Source organism: Spodoptera frugiperda, chromosome 13, assembly GCF_023101765.2.
Source record: "Spodoptera frugiperda isolate SF20-4 chromosome 13, AGI-APGP_CSIRO_Sfru_2.0, whole genome shotgun sequence".
In the NCBI taxonomy this organism is placed as follows: Eukaryota; Metazoa; Arthropoda; class Insecta; order Lepidoptera; family Noctuidae; genus Spodoptera; species Spodoptera frugiperda.
This window is the reverse complement of record NC_064224.1, coordinates 7076639-7094234: the sequence shown is the minus strand read 5'-3', so window position 1 is coordinate 7094234 and position 17596 is coordinate 7076639.

The following is a 17596-nucleotide window of genomic DNA, read 5'->3' as shown; positions in this document are numbered from 1 at the left end:
GCATGTTTCGTTCAATGTAACAAATAGCTATACAAAACGTATTTTATTTAGTACCCTCTTATAGTAACAGATTGCCTTCTACATACCCAAATCAAAATAAACTTTACCACCTTGAACTAAGGTTGGTTTTTGGAAAACTAGATTGAGAGGTTCGGGGTTGTAAAATATTTTGTTGATTCCACCTTATTGGGTAGTTTTAACATTATTGAAGTGGAAATGTTCTCGTTTGCATGTTTTTAATGCTGGATACGTGTGCTTATACATTGTTTTCAGGATTGTAGAGGCACGTTAAATATGTAATATGTACCTGTGACACAAAGTTCGTTGTTTTGTGGGTATATACCAAGTAAACTACTAAGTACTTGTTTAAATAAAATTAATATAGTTACATAATGAATTTGGATAACAATTATGGAAATGAGAGTTCTTTAATTTGAAACAACCGTACTGGTGGTTTTAAATTCTCTTTGTTTAGGACATATCGTTTATTTGTGTTACATAGGTACTTAATAATCGTTACAGGTGTAGTAGTACAGTGCTATGATGAATTTAAGCTCTTATCAGTATTTTTTGCAATCTTTCAATACATTTCTATCATTATTTGGGTTGCTTATAAGTCTACAGACACTGGCTTCTCCGGCCGTGGGTGAGGCGGGAGGGAGTGTCAGACTCTTACTGACTAAAAACCACCCCGTTCCTACTCCTGCTTTGAGCCGGAGCCTCACGGGTAACTTTACATCATATGTTAACCGTACGGTTAACTTTTATCACACATATATAGTATTCATAAAAAAGAAGATAAACGAACCCTAAAGAAAATCAGTTCATTGCAAAAAAAAATCTACAGCTTTAAAGTAAACTTGTTCATATCCATTTTATTGGAAGTAGAAGTGGCTTGGAGTGAATTTATCGGCGCGCAATCGCCACTTAAACGTCACAAATCGTCAGTAATTGAGTATTCAATTCTTTAATAAATTGCCTCCGTATCTACTCGGGTCTTATGCTTGAAGAGTTTGTTCCCATTGTGTGGATACGACACGTCAAACGGAGTTGTTGCTTTTGTCAGAAGATTTTTCATCACCTATTTAGTGAACAAGGTACCGGTTTCAGCCATCTGGTGAAAAACAGTCACTGTAACTTAGGAAAATCTGCAACATTTAAAGTGCCACTTCTGCTTTACTGACCCTATTAAAAATTTGAGGGCTATCTAAATAAAGTTGTACTATTACGGTCGTATGTTTTTACTCAAATTACAAACGTCTTAAGTCAGAAGAATTTGCAGTCATCGGTTCTAAAACTAGAACCAGTGTAAATCAGACTACGGAGCTGCGGACAACGTAAAATTAAAATAGAAGTAGGAACGGCGTGGTTTTTAGTAAGTAGGAGTCTGACACTCCCTCTCGCTTCACCCAAGACGGTCTTTGGATGATTTTCCCCCTAAAAAAAAAGAGTCAACCAGATCTCCAAACTTTGATCGAAAACAAGAAAATATTATTATCTGACATAACAAGCAATAAATTTTACATACTCAACGTGTGACAATGAAAACGCACCGACTCTAAGACTTCATTTAAAAGCTGCATATTTAGGCGAATCCTGAATGAGCTTTAAGCTTTTAAAAAGAATCATAGCGGGCGGCAGCGTACACCCGAATACGAAACTGTCTTTTTGCAATATTCTTACTTAGAATACTGAGACTGATAAGGATCCCCTTTATTCTTCAGGTACCTAACTAAAAAAAATATATGTGCCGTATGCTGTGTGTACAGGCACTCCACTAAGATGTTTCTGTAGGCACTGGCACTTAATAAATTAAAACTGGTAGGTTTATAATTTCCGTAAACATCGAAAATCAAAAGCTTTGTTTGCAAAATACAAAGAAATATAAAACACGCTGTATGAGAGACCGTAATCTCGGCACGTGGCTCCTCATTCGGCAGGTGGCAGGTTTATTAGAGAGCGCTTCTGCCTGGTGTCTGTCAATTAGTATAGTAGGTACCTTGGAAGTGTCTTAGGGCACCTGTAGCAAGAACCTGAGGGTGACTTTTAATGCGTTTTCTACGTTTCTGTCACCACACGACTGTTTTATCACCTTATAGTGAAACAACAACTGGCTATTTCTTTGGTCAGAAGATAAGCATTACCATTTAACGTGGCAATGCGGCCAGTCTTCTGGGAACGTTGCCCAATGACAGCGATGCGGACGAGTACTTCGACGCCTAAAGGAGAGTAATTTTTTTTTATTTTAATTTAAAGTTATAGTAACTTGTACATATTTATATATGAATTATTTAAGTTTTTATTTCTCATAAAGAAAAACCGTTTAAACGTTAGCGAGATTCTCCTCCAGTTGTACACGGCTTGAGCAAAAGATCCCGTGTTAAATCCCTATGAGAAAATCGCTTCCAACGATTTGCTCAAACAAAACTTCGTATTTTTCTACACCCCCTGTACATTTACATAATTCACTAATGTATTTTAAAATGTTCACTAAATCTTATTAGTAAAAGTTCCATTTAATTTTGCTACGGTTATGTACCTATATATTTTATACTGGAAATTGCTTGACTCTATTTATTGCGCTCGACTATTTCAAGTAAGAGTAATCAAACATATTTCAAAAAAGAGACTAAAAATGGTGTTGTTTTATTTGTGCCTTCTCTACAAGCAATTTCCTTTAGTATCATGAAGAAAATAATACCTATTTAGGAATAAGTATAAACGTCGATTATGTACTTACTACATAATATAACTCCAATTAACACAAGCACGACAATAAGGCACGTAAAAAAACAACTTTTCTATCATGATAATTAAAAAATACATAGTATATCTCAAAACTCTAGTCGATTGTCGAAAAAATAATAAAATTAAATAAAAAAGCAACCTAATCAAAAAGGACCTGCTTTCTCTGGTCCTTCGATCCGAACAATGTGAACCCTAACACAATTTTCGCCCTTATTAGTTGTCCATCGAGGCGTGTTATTAAAATATAGATCACAGACTGCTTACCATCACAATGCGGATTAAAGGATGGGTCGCCACTCTTGTTATAGTTTAAACTGACACTTTAATTTAGCCGAGTGTGAAACTAAATGGAGTATGTTTTTCATACACATGTCAGCAATTTTACTCAATTTTGTGTTGTTTCACCTGGTCACTAACGCTGTGATTTTTGTTTGAATATTGTATGAAATATCTGCTGAATTTGTAAATACTTAGACAAACCTTCTTGAATATAGCTGAACGGCCAGTCTCAATAAACTGTAGCTATTTCGGTAGATTTACGCCGGAATACTGAAACAGCTCTCAATTTTGAATTAAATATCATTCTATCTCTGTCTTTTATAAATAATTTGTAGTGACATAACTGTTTGTGAAAGCGACGTATAATTGAGTATTTGACTATTAGTTATTTAGTTAAAAAATAGAAACTTGTGAAAAAATGTGTACAGAGATTGAGAACAAATTAGTTTAAAAAAAGATGAATATGTATAAAACAGATTAAGAATATCTTCCTCTATGACACCAGTTAGTAATGAAGTGCTCTATGACTGGCTGCATTAACTTTCTATCCGAATTTCGTCTGTACTGTATACAAAAGCACATAACACCAACTACCAGGCGTTCAGAAAATAAAGAAAATCCGTTCCGCTCGTGATGACAAAAGCCAATTCCGCTTTGCCGCCAGTTAAGCTATAACTACCCTCAATATCTCGTTCTACCGTATTAGCTGCTTACTCGGTCGTGTGATTAAAAATTATGCAATCGCGTGCGGCCCGCCGCGGCGGACGGACGCGCGTCGCGTGCTCCCATTGTTGCTTTTAAAAACTATTTAAAACGATAATAATAGGCTACTTAAGTGCTGAGGTTTCAAATGTTTTTTTTGGGAGGAGTCATTGGATTAAGTCTTCTTGGATTATTGTAATATTATTAGAATTGTGTGTCATACCTACTTTAAGATCTCACATTTTAAATAACAGCAATTGTTATAGGTATCCAATAAAACATAGAAATAGAGTTTTATACTTGTTCATAATGTTATTTAGTTCCTATAAATATATACAATATTTGAATTTTGTATAGAACTTGGCACTCATTTAGACTTTTGCGGCGAAGCCCACAACCCAGTATAGGGTTTATATTTAACTTGGCTTTCCTTTTATACATTTATGTTTTTGGTGGGATCATATCTTACTGCTTCTATCATATCTTACTTCTTGCTATGTTTAGTAATGTTTGTAAAAGCTGTATTTAACTGTACGACGTATCAACGATTCGTCTAAGTCTACTTTGATATTTACAAAGCTGATTAACTCTTTAGCCTCATAAGTTAGTTATGTTACCAAAACATCTTCATAATCATTATCATAATAATCAGCAAGCGATACATTACAAAATTTACTACAACAAAAAGCCCTGAATCTATACACTAATAACACTGTACCAAGAAACTTCCATACATATTATAAGGTCACATCCACATATTTTAAAGGGGAGGAATTTGCGTACATTTACCATATCACGTACAAGTCGATTTCCAAGTTGGTCGTGCCGGTGTTCATCCGTGAAATGGGACCCTCTTAGCGTATATCGATTTAGGGGCTTGTACCCTCTCCTGAATGGAATTAATAGACTTCGCCGCAGTATTGGATGACAACGCGTTCAGATTTCGTGTTCTAAACCGTCTGATACTTTGTAAACTTGTGCATGTATTGATTGGACGGGATTGAAGAGGTTTTTGTTGGTGATACGTTGTAGAAAGGAATTATTTACTAAAGTATTGGGTTCTTTGTCTTTGTCAATAGAGAAAGAGCTCTGCATATTATATATGAAATAGATTTTCTAAAGGTCATTAAGTAAATTAAACTTAGTCCCATGTTGGGCGCCAAAATTTTGCTTCTTGTCCCACGTTGGGCGTCAATTTTGGTTTTGTTGTAAATGAGTTCTATTATAGGTAGACTGCATCATTAATTCAATGGTCAAGAAAGTAAGTATACAGTACATATTTTCATCTAGTCCTTTGGACAATAACTGTCGTGTTACTATGTATATAGGTAATAGGTACGAATAACAGATGCTACAAACAACAATAAACTCAGATCGAACAGCTTCTAGAACTGTCTGAACTAAACCGGTTCGATCCAGTTTTGTCGAAACTCGAGTGAAGAAACAATTCAATTAATCCGAAGTTGATAACAAGCTGCGCCGAACAATATGACTTGAAATTCTATGGTTTTAGTTGCGAACTACCAATTAATATTGTCCGACAATTCTAGTCATTTTAAACGGTTTTCGATGGAACCAGGTCGAGGTAGTTTGTACTGCAACTATAAGCAAGCTGAGGTGCATACAATATGAAACATAGTATTTTTTTTAGATCGTCACGCCTTTTATCCCCGAAGAAGTAAGCATAAGTGTTCATTAAGGCACGTAATACCACTGTACAATGTACACCCACTTTTCATAATTTGTGTTTTAAATCCCATGTAATAGGGGGTGAGTCTTTTGTGAACCGGGCACAATTCCAGATTGCGTGCTACTACTGAGAAATTTTCGAAAAACGAAAATGGCCCTGCTATACTTCACCCGACCCGGGAATCGAACCCGAGACCCCTTGCCCGGCAGTCGCACTTACAACCACTCGGCCAACGAGGCAGTTTTAACCAGTTATGTGTCTGATATTGGTGCGCCGGTGAGCGGGCGTCGTCACTTCTTAGAATCCAGTATTTCAACAAACTTTTTCTCAAACATAAAACTTCGCCAGATATTTGGGGGAAAAATCTGAAAAACGTTCGCTAGAACGCTAGATCGCTAGGCTGGTGGGTTGTCTCGCAATCGGCGCAATTCCCCGGTGCAGGCTTTGTGATGCAGATAACCTTAATCCCTGTCTGTCGGCTACGTGTCAACACCAGCCGCCGCAACCGGCCGCTAGCAACGTGGGGATGTGACTAGATACAGTTCTGTATTGGATTAAAAAGATTAAGTTTAGGTATGTGGCAATTTTGTTGTGTAATAGTTTGTACTGGTTAGTGTAAGTAAACAATAAATGCAGTGTATCAGAAATCAGATATTAAGTCATTCTTATATAACAATATTACGCTCAACTTAAAAATTGTGCTGAAAATTAATGCAATAAGTTCTTAAACGAATTATATTTATGGCCCCTTCTATCTCCAAAAACTGCCTAATGCAGTGTTCATACAACACTTAATGCTCCTAATTAAAATAGAGAAATAAATCATTTTCTCATATTCATCAAGTTGTGGACATTTCCCAACTCTTACCACCATTTTATTCCCCCACTCTAATCCCGAGCATGTCCACATTAGTGCCATCGTTTAGAAGCGGCAAGCAACAGTGCGAAAGGATTATGAAGGGCTGAGATAGCAATTTGCGGCGTACTTAATTACAAGATAAATTAGTATGTAAATTAATAGCCGTGTTCCGCTCCACGATGGGTAAATATTACCCGTCAGTTTGAATATTCTAAGTATTGCTACGAAGCTACTACATTCCAATATACTTACTGTGTGTAGAATACGTTTGGATGTCTGTTTTGGGAGTTTCATATAACTTTTGTTGGTTTTAGATTGTGTTTATTATAGTAGTTGTTGTGTTTTGTGTGAAAATAAAGAAATTAAAAAAACTATTACAAGACTGTTTTTTTTTGTGTGGCAAAATCAACCAATGATTTCTCCTGCCTTTGGCGAGGCGAGAGGGAGTGTCAGACTCTTACTGACTAAAAACCACCCCGTTCCTACTCCCGCTTTTTGAGCCGGAGCCACAGTAACCTGCTAGGTAGTACGCAGCTCTGGAAGGTCGGAAACTACGGTAAGTAATGATTTTGTTGGAGTAGAAAATTCCTTTTTCTTACAAAATCAGTTAGTTCTCTACGCTGTGTGTCGCGGGTTAAACCAAACCCGAAGATACACTCCTAGGCACTGCGCTAACTGTACTTTCGACAATAATTACTCAAAGCTGCTCCTATTCTCTAAAGACCAAAGACAAACAGAACCATTTATAAACGATCCATCACAAGTAGTAATTAATCAAATCATTATTTGCGAAAGACATTGCGACCCCCACATTAAATAACTACTTAGAAGGGTAGAAGCAAGACCAATTACAAAAATTATATTTGCACAATACCCCGTATAAAGAACAATGTGTTTGTTCATATAATATTAATAAAAGATTTGATTTGTATTCCGCTATCGACGCCATGTTTGTTTAGCTGTCAAACTTCGCGTGCACGACGCATGCGTGCCACGTGGCCCGCCAATAGACTAACGTTTTAATCTAATAGGCCTAAGATTACATGTTATAATGCCAGGGGCGGAAAAAACAGAGTATTGTTGATTTTATGAAGATTCATCTTTATTAAAAATAACTTTTATGTTGTGGTTTTGTTAGTTCTCACGTCTCTGTATCATGTCACGATTGACTTTTGTTTTCGTGGGAACTGGTTGTTCTAAATATTTTTTGAATATTTAACTTTGAAGGATCGCAAGCGCATCACAATGACCACTACCATTTCTCTGTGATGAGCAAAGCATATCTAATGATATGCATCTATTGATATACTTTCATTACAGCAGTGCTGCACACCGCATTCTAAAAAATACATCTATAAACGGAATGGAAACTAAAAATCTGTTGTATTGTTAACTTAGGACATCTATTGGGCTAAAACTTTGTATAAAAATAGATAGTAATGAATAAGAAGATAATACTTTTAGCTACTTCTGTCTATGTTCATGTAAGTAGTAAGTCGCAGTGAATTAAAACAAACAACTTTATAAGTCCTGAATAAAGAAACAATCCCATCCATAAAAGCCAATTATAATAAAGAATAGAATAAAATGATACCACAAACTGACACCACAGATGATAATGTTCTAACAGATTATTATCGTGGCAACACTGTGGGGCGATGCGTCGATATAAGATATCAAATCGCAATTTTGGCGGGAGATCGTGTTGACAGATCGACGTTCCCTTATTTATTTGATTAGGACGCTTTTTTATCTGTGCTAGCATCTCCCCTAAACAATTTTTGTTTTGTTTGCGGTTAAAATTATTATTGTGGCCGCAAGATATCAATGTGATGTGATGCTGCAGTCGTGTTGTTTTCCTTTTAGATGGAACTTGGAAGTGTAACTTTCAAGTATAAAGAACCTTGCGTTTTATTACCTACTATGTAGATTAAAAACTGACATGAGTTCTGTCATATTAGTTGATAAATAAATTGTTACATACATACATAACTTCACGCCTGTCTCTCTTTCGCTTCATCAATAGTCATCAGTATTTTCATGCATGCTCTGTGGTTAAAGGTACTTTTAATTTGGCGTTTAAATTATAAATTGTTAAAGATACGAGATGTAAAGATTGGCGATGGTCAACGTCAAAAAGATCATACAACAAATACATCTAATTAATAAAAATATACACCTGCAAATCCAATCAAATAATCCCATGGAGGACCCCCAAACACAATTCTATCTGTCAACTTGACAGCCAATTTAAAACAAAAACCGGTTGTCTATTAGCAGGCAATTATAAGCTGCGTTCGCAATTTAAATCGGGAGCTATTGTTCGCGCCCTCCGTTAATTCGGCAGTTTGGGTGCGTTCTGCACTTGGCCGATAGCTATGACATTCTCTTTAAAACATAATGGAATAAAGAAACAGTAAACTCGACTCCCTTGTTGGGGGAACACTTCGTTATCGGACGCGTAGTTCAACGGTACGGAATTGATACTGGCTGTTGTACTTTTTTTTTTGTTAGTGGTGTAAAGAAAATTGTCTATGTTTTAGAAGTTGTAATAAAAAAAAACAAATGAGTAACAAATTACGTCGTCTTCTTTTTGTTGTAAAATATTTTATTCATCAGATTTTGTTTCAAATACTTACTTTATTGTTTTCTTCTGAACTTTCAACACAGGTAATAAAATAAATGCTTGAAATTATCTAAGTAATTCATTTCTTAACAAAAATGTTTTATAATTTCTAATCAAACTTCAAAATCATCTAGCCGCAGTAAGTTCCCGCTCAAAAACTCGTAGGTAGCACCATTCATAACGAATCACCGTACAAAATCATATTATTTGTAACATAATCCGCGAACAACTACGGCACGAGATTGATATTACGCTGGGGTGATATCGACATTAATTTATATGGATACGGTTTAAAAATGTATAATGGGTGGGTCGCCGACACTAATAAAGTCCCTAGGGGCCGCCATGATGCCGGTGACACTTTTGGCGCGAAATAAAATACATATTTCACAAAAAAATGTGGAAGCAATTTTCTATCATAATTCTTTTATTGGCGGTGACCGTAAGGTTGAAAGTCCTGTGGTAATGTTTTGACAAGTTAGACAGATTTTGGTGTTTTTTTTTCAGATTCATTCGCGTATGATTGATCGGCTAATTGCGGAGGATGACGCGTGAAGACGCGTGCAATAGCGTTTTATTTCACATTAAGTGAAATTGTTTCTTTGTATGATATTTGTTCACACGAGAAAAATACGAGTTTTCGTAAGCCACAAGCTATTTATTCATTTAGTAGAAAAAAACATGCATTATTTTACAGCTTAAGCCAATACATTATACAGTTAAAAAGTTATATATTTGACAAAAATCTTTAAATAATTTTAATTAGATACTTAAAACGGATTCATCAGCCATCCATCTTCTCACAAAATCTTAAACATTCACGACATACATCCTTCCATCTCGCTGCGAACAAATCACACTCTGGTGCGGACGTCAAGAGAGCATTGATCATCGTCAATGCACGAACAAGTGGAGAGTCAAAGTCAAAGCATTTATTTTAAATAATCCTAAATTAGGCACTTTTGAAACGTCAAATTGAATTGTCCGTCAGTCTGTCTGTCAGTGAAGCTAGGCGCTCGTTCCAAAGTGTAGCTTCGTATGGAGAAGAACGAGCAAGAAACACCATCGTTACTCTTTTTAAAAAATATATTTTTACAATATATAATTTGCATGCCCAACTGTTCGGGCTACCGGGACAGCTATAGTAGGCGGCCATCCCTATCAATTACCAAACTGAAACTAAGTAATTTAAATAAATGAAAGCAAACCAAAGCAGAAAAAGTTATAAATTATCCGTCACAATACTAATCGAATCACTATAACAAATCGTGAATTTGACACTAATATAAAGGATTATGCAAATAAGCCGCATTCGAATCACGTGTCCGTGCACAAATCAAATGTTAAATAATTGTTAAATAGCGTGTAAACATGCGTTGTTCCTTTTGTATTCCGAACTAGACAAACAGGGATAGTTTTATTTTTAATTTCCATTCGGACGCCATTTTGTATTCAGAGTCAACTGCGTGTAAAATTTAAATAAACGATTTGGCTAATGCACGTTCGAAATTTGACTTCGCGTCTCGCTGATACCGCGGTTTGATGTCTTTATTCAAATTTCGAATAATGAGCGAATAGCGATCAGTTTCGCGCCAATGATCGCATTCATATTTAAAATCGTTTCACAAAATGTTTCAATTATTATAATTTTACAAATTATTGCGTCAATTAAATAATTCTGCAGTTTAATGTGACAAATGATCATTTAATTGCCGAGTTTGACGTGATTTATGGTTAATTTATGAAAATGGCGTTCGGTATACATGACTCTAGAACTGCGGACTACCTAGCGGGTTTACCGGGGCTCCGGCTCGAAAAGCAGGAGTAGGAACGGGGTGGTTTATAGTCAGTAAGAGTCTGAGACTCCGTCTCGCCTCATCCAAGACGGAAGAAGTCATTGCATGATATTCCCCCCTTAAAAAAAACATAGAAAGACTCTGCTTATTTAGGTACATCTAAGTACATATTATCAAAAACATGAATTAAAATTTTCTACATAGGTACACAATAATGGTATCAAATTAACGTAACAACGCCCCAAACGCAGGAGACAAGTGCTCGTCTAATTACCCCTCGCAAGGCTCGAACACAAAACCTAGCCGTCCCAAAATGGTGATAAATCAAGTAAAATAAAATATCTATCCTATGGGACCGCTCGACGCTGTCAGATGACATAATAGGGGCCCTTTATCGCGCGATGTCGAGATAACGACCACCGACTCGCGACCATTGTACACTATTATGTTTTTGAAAAAAGAATCGGTGTCTATGGTCATTAGGGTAAATGAGTTGTTTGTTTTTATTTATTGTATAGATAGATGTACAGGGTGACTTTGAATGCGACGTATTCCTCTAAGGAGGTGATAATACAACTCTGTAGGAAATTAGTGTTTTAGTCTTTTCAAGGTCAGAGTGAATAGGTACTATCTAAGTCTGTGTGCTCCATCTTCGGCCACATCTTCACTTCGCTGTTCTGGCAGAAAGCGGGTTGGTGGCCAAACGCAGATTTATAAAAGTTAAAAAAAGTCATCAAGCCTGTATATGTATGCAGAGTGAACTACATATTAACAATGTTTATCTAAAAATTGTAAATAGCCATCTTTTCTCATCCTTGTGGTTGGATTTCATTTTATTAAGTTATAGTTTTTCTAAATTTTAGATACCTAACCGTCGATGCTTACGTTTATTATAATCAAGCATTATTACAAAACGACATTAAAATAATACATCACAACATTACTTCATGTCTATCAAAAAATTTTAACAACAATAATAGCCTAACTTCAATAAACAAGGAACTAGCAACAAAAGATAACACCAAAACATCGTCAAAAAGTCCTTCTTCTAAAAAAAAAACAACATTAAATAGATGTCATTACATTGCGTAGTGGACACGTGTCCATCTAATTTGGCCCCGCTCGCCACTGGCCGGTAATACTCCCACAGGATTATCGAAATCAATGAGTTGGTGGTGGTGCAACATCCCCTGGTGTAGCACTCGGGGTTTGGATGGGGGATTTGATACTGTTTCGATATGATCATTAAGGGGAGTTAGGAATAGTGAAGGTATGGATAATTTTTGCAATAATGTGACTGGTTGGTTTGTGTTTGTAAATCGTTTTAAATCTGGCGTCACTACTGGTGCGAAGTAGGAGATATATCTAGTGGTATCAATATTTTTAAGAATATTTTTAAATGTGTTTACTAATATTACAATAATATATTTTCAAAGCATGCTAGAATTTATTCATGAGCAATATTCCGCGACAATCGCCGCGAATATGCATCTAGCATGGCTTGAAACTAGTCTAGTTCCTTGTCAAACAGTTACGTGTGTAAGCCGGTAACATAATAATGAATTGATAGTACAGTTGTTACAGTTACAGAAGGAGAAGACCTCAATTATTGGGAACATATCTTTCGCAAACCTATTCCTTTTATAGATCATCACACTTAGCACACTAGGTACACAGTATAATCGCTTGAAAATAGTATTATTCTATTATACAAAACAAGATAATCTATGTCCAGATTCCCCATCAAATTAGGGTGCAATGCACCGTCATTAACGCGAGTAACGACAGCAGGGGACGATGCGAATGCACAATGGTGACAACATTGATTTATAGCGAGTCCCACCTGTTTGAGCGTACTATTGCATTGTTACAGACGTATCCAGTTTCTTTTGTAATTGCCTTCAGGAAACTTATTGGTGGCCAAATTATTTATCAGGCTACTAGCTGACCCGGCAAACTTCGTACATTTTTCCTCACCTTTTAAACTTTCCCTGGACTTCCACAAATTATTGAAGACTTTACCACAAATAATTGAAGAATTTATCAAATTAGTCCAGCCGTTCTCGAATTTTAGCGAGATATGTGTAGATAGATAATGAATTTTATAGTAACTCGTTGTATAGAAAGATAACTAAAAAACGAAAGAACTATACTTTGTCTAAGCATCAAAAAATTCCTAGTAGTTATATTGTTCTTGAATATTGTACTAGGACTCGTAATTATAGTTTTATTCCGCAAACATAAGGACAAATCTCACCGACTACCTAACTACTGGAAATATGTAGCATACATCTTAAGCTTCATTTTTTATCTCGTTTCAAGGAGATACCTATATCTAAAGAACACAGTGACTTTCATAAAAAGAAATCCTCAGGAGATTAGAAGTAAATATTATTATACAAAGTACTACTTATAAGTATAGTTCCCCCTAAAAAAGAAAGAAAACAAAACAAATTAATATTCCCCAAACATGGTCATATTACCAAACGGTGAAAACCTCATTTGACACTGATACTTGTATAATAGAATCACATTATGCGGCTAGGGCGGGGCCCCTAGGGACGCGACAACATCGATTCTGCGATAGTCGAGTCGAATAGTCGAATTACTATTCGATTCTCGCAACGATCCGTATCGAGTGTTTGCGCTGTCCATAGTAAAGGAGTGTAATTGAAGATGTCGACTTTTATTTGGTTTGTTGTTAGTTGTTTGTACAGGGAAATTGGTTTTTAAACAGGCTCAGATGACCGTGCAAATAGTGTGGTATAAACTTGATTGAATATGTACAGCACTCTTATATTTGTAGTAGAGGCGACCAGCGACCACGTCTGTCGACTTTGAGAATAGTTCAGTTAACTAGACAAGCGTTATCTAGTCGAGCACTCAAAAACTATTTTTTCTATAGTGCCAGTATCATTAAGTATCTGGTGATCTACACCTGTTTATTTTCCCTTTACACTTTGTTTGTGATATTTAAAAAAACTTAATAGCCAACGATAGAATCGTTTATTAATTTTATACATATATTCAGAGGCATTTAATTATTACTTAAACTATTACATATTTAGTAACAATTTTCTATCCAAAACAATTGCTAAGGACTGGGTTAAGTAATCATTAAATGTCTCTCTGAGTATAAGATAGAGACGAATGGAAAATTCATTGTGCACAAAAAAAAATTGTTTCGTTTTCTTTATACATGAAACGTTTCTTACTAAATGCTTTTTAAAATCATATTATTAGCAGATCAATTAAATGTATTGAAACACAATAACTATCTACATATATTATCAGTAAACTATACATATAGGTACATTACCAACACATTTACACTTATCGACTGGGCAGAGTGTCGTAGCGAAAGATGCCAGGGTACGGAGTAGGGGTCTTGTTAAAACGTTAATCGAATCTGGACCTAATGGGATTTCTTTCTTGAGGGGCACATTGCTAAAGGATTAATTTATATCAATTTAAATGGGACCCCGTTTATACAGGGCGATTGGGAATCGTGTTTGGAGTTTTTTGGGGTGTATGTTTTTGTTGTCAGTGTTGCTGCGTTTTGTGTGAATATGCGGTAAGTATTAGGCTTAATATCTTTAATGTTCGGTTTTATTCACATATTACAATTTAAATATCTCAGTAATTAGAAGTACGCTTTGTTTAATCATAGTCACCTCTAGCTGAAAGCCCAGCAATCAAATTATTAAAAGTTAGTGTTACAAAGTACTTTTTTAGAATAAAACTGGAAAAAAATAATTATCGTTTATATCCCAGTATAAAAACATAAGTAACAATGTGCGACAATGTATACCTCTTAAAAACCCTTAAATTATCTAATAGGAAAGTGGATATCCACTTTGAGCTGTCCGAGGATTCGTCAAACTCAAACTCAAAATCAAAATATTTATTTGCATGTTAAGGTAGGTATTACAGTTATTCAACAGTTTTCTATTGGTAGTCAAAGACTTAAAAAATATTAAATTTCTATCACCTTCACGTTTGTGAACATGCTGTACATAGATCCGGGGTAGGTCTAATCCGCTGCGTTTGTTTGAGTCCCTCGTAATGTATGTGAGAGCGCGCGCATGCCGACAAATTAAAAACATACTACGACCAAGGCGATAGCGTTAGAAACATTGTGTATAGGTAGGTATACCGCCTGTGTGCTTTTAACACTTTCCAAAGATTTTTTGAAAATTTGGTATCATTCTCAAACTAGTATATCTTTGTGTATATTTTATTGGCATCAAATACACTCATATTTAGATGTTATGTTTAGTAAGTAATAAATTAATGAATCTTTCTAAGTAATAGAAACAATTTTGAGGCAACAGTCGAATAGCTTGCAATGTAACTTGACGCTTTATATTCCAAATACCGAAGTAAATCATCAAATCAGCAAAGTGATTTGATGATTACTTCGGTATCTTCGTAGCGCGCATCGCCTTCGTAGCGCTACAGTTACGATCTCGTAGCACTCACGTAGCCGTAGAGGCCTACAAGCTACGATACGTTTTGATAAAAACGATTATATTTATTTTTCTACCTTGTCTTTAAAGAGGTTTATTTTACGCCTATTTATTTATAAATCTGTTAGGCAGAGGTGTAATACACAAAAATAATAAATCAGTTTTAGAATTCCATGCTACTATTAGAAATTTAAATTTCGATCAATTTTGTTCGAATCGAGGCTGATCCTAAAAATACTTTCACCTTTCAACAAAACATTCAAAAAAAGAAGTGAAGAAATGTATTCCTATTCCTTACACTAATCAATACTACCAACTTTACGAAAAAAAAAAAAGAAAACTAATAAACACGCACCAAAAACAACACACACATCGCGCGGCCGGCAAAGGCAGTTAACTGAACAGCCTAGTAAAATATTCACGTGTAGTTATTCCATGCGGCTGGTCGCGGATCACCGCCGCAGATTAAACTATTAACAAAATGGTTGCTCCACGTTTTTGAACTGGATCCCATTTTCGAATAACGTTTTGCATAGTTAAACGCGCCGTTAGCGCTGGCTGATCTGCGCGCGAAACGATTTTATGAAAAAAAAAAAGTTTTAGCTCCTGCAAAGGATGTGGGGGGTATGAATAACGGGGTCGGAAGGGATTTTAGCGATGATATTGATAGTTACGTTATTGGAACTGTATAAAATAAGGAGACAGGCGTTTACCTAAAAGTGGGTTAAATATTAGGTTTCTGTAAATTGTGCACTTTTATACCTTCTTTTGAGGGGGGAGGGAATCATCCAATGACTTCTCACGCCTTGGGGCGAGGCGAGAGAGTATCAGACTCTTGCTCACTAAAGACCACCCTGTTCTTACTCCTGCTTTTCGAGCCAGAGCTCCGGTAAACCTGCTAGGTAGTCCGCAGCTCCGGATCAGGCATCAGCCCTACTGGGCTCCATCTGTGGTGGCCTGATGGCTCTTTGGGGCGCGGCTCTTTCATACCTTATACCTGTAATTCTTGTGTTAGTTTGCACAGTTATGTATGTAATGGAAAACTTTTAAAAAGGAGGTTATCAATCCAATAGTTATTGTAGGTGATTATAATTTTATGAAAGTCTATTTTTTATAGAAATATGTAATATATATCTACATACAAATACACATATAAAAAATAAAATCCTGCAACCAGTCCACGCAGCCCTACATCGCCGTGAAATGTCACACCATCGTATTTATTTCGGCAACTATGAGTATCCACCATGACAGTTTTGCCCGGTTGCCTAGCAACGCACTTAATTGGCGGCAAATCGGCGAATGGATTACGTGACATTCGCTAGCGTGAAATTGTATAATTTGTATTTTGCCGCTAGCAATTGAATAACAACTACAGTTTGACGATAATATTTTGTCAATAAGTTATTTGAAGGCTGAATTGTTATTGATTTCATTGTGTTTTTTTGTATTGTTTTATTTTATAGGCATTGTTGAGACATGTTTGTGTGGACTTGCAAGCAAACTGTAATTATTCTAGAAATTGTTGAACAAAAATCGGTTTCAATTCATTACTTCCAATAGTAACTATGTACTTTGTTACTCATTAACCGGCCATTCTCCCATTTTCCAGTTTGACATTCTTTCTTTCTTATTACCGAGACATTATTTCACTTTCACTTAAATAAACCGCCAATAATTGTTACATGCTACATCGATGATTGAATTTGTATCTTTGATCTATTCATATTTTAATATTAGTAGATTCAAATTTAAATGGTCATGGTAATTAGAAACGTCAAACTGGAGAATGGTTGTACCAATAAAATAATGCAACGCCACGTCTTTTATCCCAGAAGGGATAGGCAGAGTTACAAATTATGGCACGTAATGCTGCTATATAATGTACAGCCACTTTTCACCAATTGTTTTATGAGTCCCATGTAATAGGGGGTGAACCTACACTAGGCACAAGTCGGGGGTCGGTGCTACTACTGAGAAATTTTCAAAAAACCAAAAAAAGGACCCAGTAATACTTTGCCTGACCCGGGAATCGAACCCGAGACCTCTTGTCCGGCAGTCACAATTGCGACCACTCGAACAATGGCAGTTAACAATAAAATACAGAAAAATGAAAATCATTTAAAAGTAAAATTGACATTTGGCACGTGTCTAACACTGGCACACGTGCGTCAAATGTCAGGACAGGTACATACAGTAGAGTGACGTCACAAATAAAGGGGGGATTAAAACTATTGTGTTGGTACACCTGCTGAATATTGCCGAATCACTGGCTTAGAATATTTAAATTGGTATTAAGTGTTGCGCTTTTTAAAAGCGATGAAATGGCTTAATGCGATGAAAATTCGTATTTAGTCTTTTTTTGCTAGTTATAATGATCGTGTATGACATTGCCAGTTTATTATTAGTAGGTACCTAAATTATTTA